At 40.6% G+C, this 6,887-nt stretch overlaps 1 long non-coding RNA gene across 2 annotated transcripts; it reads right to left on the minus strand.

The window, feature by feature from the left end:
* Window positions 1-859: 859 nt before the first annotated feature.
* Window positions 860-5,832, minus strand: LOC132872428 (uncharacterized). 2 transcript variants are annotated; one of them, XR_009651439.1, is made up of 6 exons: window positions 5,721-5,832; window positions 5,563-5,617; window positions 5,282-5,317; window positions 3,169-3,308; window positions 1,798-1,904; window positions 860-1,398 (listed from the first exon to the last, which is right to left on the minus strand). It is a non-coding gene; the product is annotated as an uncharacterized LOC132872428 (long non-coding RNA). The 2 variants fall into 2 exon arrangements; XR_009651438.1 differs by having other exon boundaries at window positions 5,563-5,832.
* Window positions 5,833-6,887: the final 1,055 nt, after the last annotated feature.

The following is a 6,887-nucleotide window of genomic DNA, read 5'->3' on the forward strand; positions in this document are numbered from 1 at the left end:
TGACTTTTGAGAAAACATTTGATTACTAACAATAAGAGGGTTGATGGTATGACCTCAGATGGTGACTATGAAAACAGTGACTCAGAGGATGTTTGTGAAACTGATGAAGATAGTGAAGATGAATGTTCAAAATTGACAAATGTTCTTTGTGACTGGGATCTGAGGAACGATGCGCCACAGAACACCTCTGATCTTCTTAGTGTGCTACAGGAGTTCCATCCAAGCCTGCCAAAGCAAGCTCGAACCCTGCTAAAAACAGCTAAAATAGCAGCCTATGGAGCGGAATATTTACACATTTGCATTCCTAAACACCTCCAGACAATACCAACAGATGCCCTCCACAATGTTAGCGAGTTGATTGGTTTACAAGTTAATGTGGATGCTTTGCCCTTGTATAAGAGCTCAGCTTTGCAGTTGTAGCCAATCTTCGGCAAAGTGCCATTTGATACACAACCATATGACTTTCCCTAAGACAGCTGTGCCCCGCACAGATGACCAGTTTTTGAGAAAAGTGGATGAGGACCACCACAAGGGTGACTCCCCCCTTACTCGAATTAATCTAGGCATGATAACAATGTTCATCCTGGATTACATGCATCTCGTTTGTCTAGGCGTCACTCGAAAACTGATGCGTTTTTGGATGAAAGGAGATCTGTTTTGTAAGCTGGTTTCTCAGGCAGTGATGGCTATGTCTGCAAGACTGGTGCAGCTAAGATAACACATCCTAATTGAATTTCAAAGCCAAGACGTTTGTCAGAAATTGAGTTCCTTCTGTGCCCAATTGTTTTGTAAGGCATCGTTCCATCTTCCCAATGCACCAATTTCCTCAATCTCTTTATTACCAATCTCAATCCCATTTTTTGAATGAATTTGAACAATTATATGGAGCAAATGAATTGGTGTATAATGTGCATAATTTATGCCATCTAGCTTATGATGTCAGGAGATATGGAACATTGAATGGAGTATCAGCCTTTCCATTTGAAAACTACACGAAATTAAAAAAGTTTGCAGGAAACCCCAATTGGTTTTACAACAACCGGCACATCACATTGGAAAGAGCCTTCATGAAACCCAGAAAACTCAAAGACAATATTGAAAATCAAACATACATGTGGACCAACAATTGCCACCTTGCCTCACTCGCGATGAGGGAACACAAAAAAAACGTACATAACTTTTTAGGAGGTTTTTGAAACTAGTCACTGTTCTTCAGCCCCATGGACTCAAAGGACATTGGATTTTATAAAGCCAGTCATCTAGAAAATACAGATCAAATGTATCACTTGTCAGATGTCGCCAAAAATATGTTTTGATACCAATGACATCAGATATGGAGCAATTACTGTCTTAGGTGAGTAAAAAACAAAGCGTGGCAAATCCAGCGAAGACCAGCACCTGTGAAACGAAGCACAAAGAGGGGATTGCTTTTCCATCATTTCCTTTCTTGGACAACGTTGGATAAAAAGGCACACAAGGGAGGGTAAGTGTAAGTTTCAACCATTCTTTTTCGTTGTCATTACATCATTAAAGATAATCATTTCTAACTTTCTTAATCCTATTTTAAGAGGAAACAATGCAGTTTTAAGCCTGTGTACTTTGATTAAACACACATGCTCCTCACACCACACACACACAATAAGAGCTCTTCCTGCAGGTAACAGGATTTACAGAAGAGCTGATTCAGCCTCCTACAGAAACAAGCAAGTGAACAAAGACTGCACAAGTGTGGCCTTGAAACAGGAAGTAGATTAGTCAGCCTCCAGGTTAAATCACATGGCTGTGCGTGTTACCTACCATGGCACTGCTGCTGCCGTTTGCCCAGCAGGAGCCACAATACTGGGGGATGTGCTGACGTAGTTGGTGCCGTTTATGTTCTACTAGTCCCACGCCTTAGGTACGTCCTGAGAGAGAGAGGAGGAGAGTGCAAATTGAATGAACACACGTGAAATCAGATATGAAGTAAGAGTCATTATAACTACATAAACCAGAAAGGTAGAGCAAGCCAGGTGGTGATGGGCGATTCACTGAATTTCTCTTAAAAGAGGATTACGTTGGCGACAGTCGGACACGAACCTGTTTTTAAAGTGAGAATTAACTTTTCACCAGCCATTAACTCCTTTGATGCCAATGACTCAAAAATGCGTCATTACGAATGGTAACGCCCCGTGCCAATGACGCGTTATCGAGTCAATTGCGTTTTTTTATAGGGGAGGTGGGGTAATCATCTGATCTAGCTTGTGTCAAAAAAATCCAAGTTGTAATCACAAGGGAACCCATTCTGTGGGCCGCAGTAGCAGTATGAGTGTGAATATGTGATCATCTAACCTTGTCTGAAAGATGTCTGATTGACGTAAACAGCCTAGAGACTGGACCTGGCTTGCTGCTGGGTTGCTCACAGATAGTTAACACACTGCTAGCCCGATACAAAAAACAAGTCAGCGTGTATGTTGACAATCAGCTCACACTGGATCAGCAGAACATAGTGTAAATTTCGTTCCGCGACGTTAGTTTTTTTTACTATCCCTCCTGCCCCCCATGGAATACATAGCTTCTCCCTCCGCCACTTGATCAGAAAGTTTATATTACGCAGCAACAATCAAGGCGGCATTTGTTTTAGTGCGAGTGGCATGTGATCAGAGAAAAGGCGAAGAAGACGCACTGTCTATATAAGGAAAACACAAACAGCATATGTGTCAGACAGCATGACAAGATAACGCGCTAATAAGGGTGAGCCATCGAGCTACCTAAAACAATTAGGCCTATAATCAAAGACAGTTTCTGCTTGAAATGTTGCTTGTTACAAAAGGCCGATTTTCTCAGCATTTTGGTCAGAAATCAGCGTTTAGTTAAACCCACCCATGTTCTCCAGGCAATTACTAAAGAATGGAAAGAGGTACAAACAAACGTTTTTTTTTTTTCTGGTGATAAGGAAAGTCTGAAGTTTAGTTTGGTATGTTTGTTGTTGACATGAACATAGAACTGAATTTTCTGTGGGTCTTGGAAAAACACTGAAATGCTCAAAAAACCCTGGCACTGGGACGTGACCAAATTTGAAAATGGCTGGCACTGAATGAGTTAAGGGGAAAAAGAAATTACAAACTGTTCGGATTAATGTTTGCATTCAGCATTATTTTCAATTCTTGAAAAAAAGAAGTAAAGTCCTACCTGCAGTGCCCAAAATTACAATGGTGTGGGTGGTCCACGATGGTCCAAGGACTTCATGCATCAGTAATGCCATTTTGATTGGGATCTGCATAAGATGGCCAGAAGGCCATGGAATGGTCATCAGTAGTCCAGGCAACATTCTAAATGCAGAAGGATAAAATACATATTATATAAAATTAATTTTGTACTCCATGAACTTTAAAACTCAAGACAATTATTTAATTATTTAAATACATCTATGCAGCCTAACACACCCAGGACCCCCAGGGGTTGAGAGGAGAAGAGACCTTATGAACGTTGAATGCTTCCACATAATGTAACCATTCCATTCCATAAATTGATAACCTATTTATGGGTAATGACTGTTTACATTAACTGTGATTTTCACATCAAAATTTAGCAATAATTCTGCTTTGGGTGCCTTATAGATCTTTCCCATACATAACTGGAGCAACCGATGGAACATGTTCATGATAGAAAACAGACAACTAATTATAAGTGATATAAATTCACTGAATTGTAAATTTCTCTCTCCCTCACTCCCTCATCCCCCCCCCTCTTTCTCTCCCTCCCTTCCCGTGGTTCGTTAAAATGCACTTGTAGATGAGCTCTGTATCCTTACTGCATTGTATGCCATTGCTTATGTCCTTGATTGTAAGTCGCTTTGGGTTTAAAAAGCATCTGCCAAATGCCATGTAATGTAATGTTAATGTAATGCTATGTACACATATTTTGCATCTCTGACTTTGATCTTAAACGCCAACATTAACATATAGAATGGACAACATGAATATAACCTAGATCATATGAATAGCTCTGTCAGGTAAGTAACATAAGGCCACATACACAGCACACCACATGTGTCTCTCTCTCCCCCTTGTTTGCTCCTCCTTCCTGCCCCTGTGCCTCCCATCTCTCCCCTCTCTTTCTCTCCCTCTCTTTCCGTGGTGCGTTTAAATGCACTTGTAGATCAACTATTTTCACATAATTTAATATACCATTGAATGCCCTATGTAAGCTCTACAATGGTACCAAACGTACGTTGTACATGCTCTGTCCACCAGACATTTTAACACGGTAAAGGACGTCTGAAAGCACTTTCACTGCCCCGTCATGACGTAAAATAACAGAAAAAGGGCTCGTGCTCACCTGTACAGTTTAAGACTCGTAACCAGGTGATAGTTTAACTGTTGGGTATCCAGAGTCGAGACGGAGACGGTCGATTTGTTAGTGCGTTAGTTAGCGGTTTTGATACATTTCATAATTTCACTGTATATATTTAGAATTAGTTTTAATCACTAGTAATCATTTAGTTCTTAGATTTAGTAAATAGGTTAGTTTTTTTGTATTTCATAGTGTAGTTTTGTCACAGTGTTTAGTTTTAGATAGTTGTACAGTTGTAAATAATAGTAGTTCTAGTGATTCAGTTGTTGTAATAATAGTAGTAATCGTAGTTTTAGTGTAATATAAGGCGAATAGTTAGGTGTAGCTTTCCATCGATTCGTCTCTGAGGTGAGTAAAAAATTAAACTATTTTTTTATCTCATTATAAAGAATGAGTTGACGTTGTTGTCAAAGTGAAGGTTTTGAAAACCTACGTTTAGACGGAGGATAAAACTATTGTGTTCAGCTTGGATTTCAATAATTGCCAACTATATTTATTCACAGCGATCCGATATTGTCTCTATAAACATTTAAGATGTCCACAGCGATAGCCACCATTGTATCAACGCATTCGTTGGCGGTTAGCCAACTCTGTTACTGTATGCTAGCCTGACTAGCTAATGTCCAGCAAAGAGGGCACGCGCGCACCCCACCTTTCACCCGTAGTTACATTCGATCCAAGCCGTAGTAACCTACTGAGAATATTGACGGCTGTGAGTTCAACAAATCTGCTTGTTAAGTAGTCACCCTGCCTGGCTCCCTTAAAATGAAAAACCATTTGAATTTAAAACCCTAAATAAGTGGTAGCCCTACACAACAGAACACAGATGAAGCCAACGGTTATCAAAGGGGTAAATGGCTATCGGAGCCACCCCGGGGACATGTCGGTCCATGCTACGTCGTTATCGACGTCTTAAATATTCTACTTAAGCTTAAGAAAATGAACTTACCGATCTGAAACCTGTCATTGTCCATCATCCATCAACCTGTATAACACATTACAATTGATAAGGCATTAGCGACAGCCCGAGGCTAGGCCTGTAGCTGGCTACTGGCTTGTTGCCATGTGATAACTCTGCTGGCTAGTTACTCAGCCACGTGGTGTTGATTCGACATTAAACCACCGACCATCGTAGAAATTACACAATACAACAATATTACATTAGTGGATTGTTTCCAAATTCCGTCTACGTGTTATTGCTTACACAACTAAATAATAAGCATACTTTACCGTTTGGCTGAATAGGATGCCGTTATGCTTAGTTCGCCTCTGGTTGATGGTCCGCCTGAATTTTGACGAAAAATCCCCAATTAAAATTTACCACAGTAATATATTAACAGTGCTGAGGTTACATGTAGGCTAATTGAAGGATAATCAACAGAACTTACCGTTTCAATGGTTCAGAAGCTGCTTTGTGCGCTGCCTGAGCATAGGCTCGTGTCTGACTGTCGCCAACATAATCCTGCCCAAGAATGAGATGCACGACGCACTAAGCACTGACTGTACACTTCAACCTCGTGCCAGATGATGATGCGTCATACCTGATCTAACCAATCGCACATTTCCCTGATCCCCAGTAGCAAGAAGTGGAACTTGCGCACTCAAGCAAGCAGTGCAAAAAGTGCCACCAACAGTGAAAAAACATTTTCGGTCACCAGCATTCTCCATACAAAACAGATATGCATGTTGACCGAATATTTAACCCCTTACATTCCAGGGATTATTCAACAATGGTTTTAAATTGCTAAGGCCGAACCACAAAGGAGATATTCATGAAAAAACCTCAGCTGTCCCACTTTACCAGTGGTCCCACTTTACCAATGTTCACCCCAGTGTATAACCTATATATAAGTATATTGTATACTAGTAGGCCAAGCTAGCACACAGACAGAAATAGGCTGTTTTAAACACGATGTGAATCTCAATTGAAATTATGAAAAGTGCATTAAACATAAATGTTGTCATATTACAGTGTATGTCTGAAGGAATGGGATTGGAATGGTGCTGCCTATGATGATAGTCCTATAGCCCAAATTTGATCTGCTTACAGGAACATGGCATCCAGGAGTTATTGGACTAAACGCAGACGCACATTAAGAATCCTTCAGTCTTTTGAGTCACATTCTGACAATGGAGGAGATATTTTGGATGCTGTTGACCGTGACATCAGTCAGGCCCCGAATGACAGTGCTGAGGAGGAAGACGATGTTTTCATGGACTGCACAAGTTCATTTGATGACTGTAACGATAAGAGAGTTGATGGCATGACCTCAGATGGTGACTATGAAGACAGTGACTCAGAGGATGTTTGTGAAACTGATGAAGATAGTGAAGATGAATGTTCAAAATTGACAAATGTTCTTTGTGACTGGGCTCTGAGGAACAATGTGCCACAGAACACCTTTTCTGATCTTCTTAGTGTGCTACAGGAGTTCCATCCAAGCCTGCCAAAGCAAGCTCGAACCCTGCTAAAAACAGCTAAAATAGCAGCCAATGTAAAGAACATAAAAGGAGGGGAGTATTTACACATTGGCATTCTCAAATACCTCCAGACA

Source organism: Neoarius graeffei, chromosome 2 (assembly GCF_027579695.1).
Source record: "Neoarius graeffei isolate fNeoGra1 chromosome 2, fNeoGra1.pri, whole genome shotgun sequence".
Taxonomy (NCBI): Eukaryota; Metazoa; Chordata; class Actinopteri; order Siluriformes; family Ariidae; genus Neoarius; species Neoarius graeffei.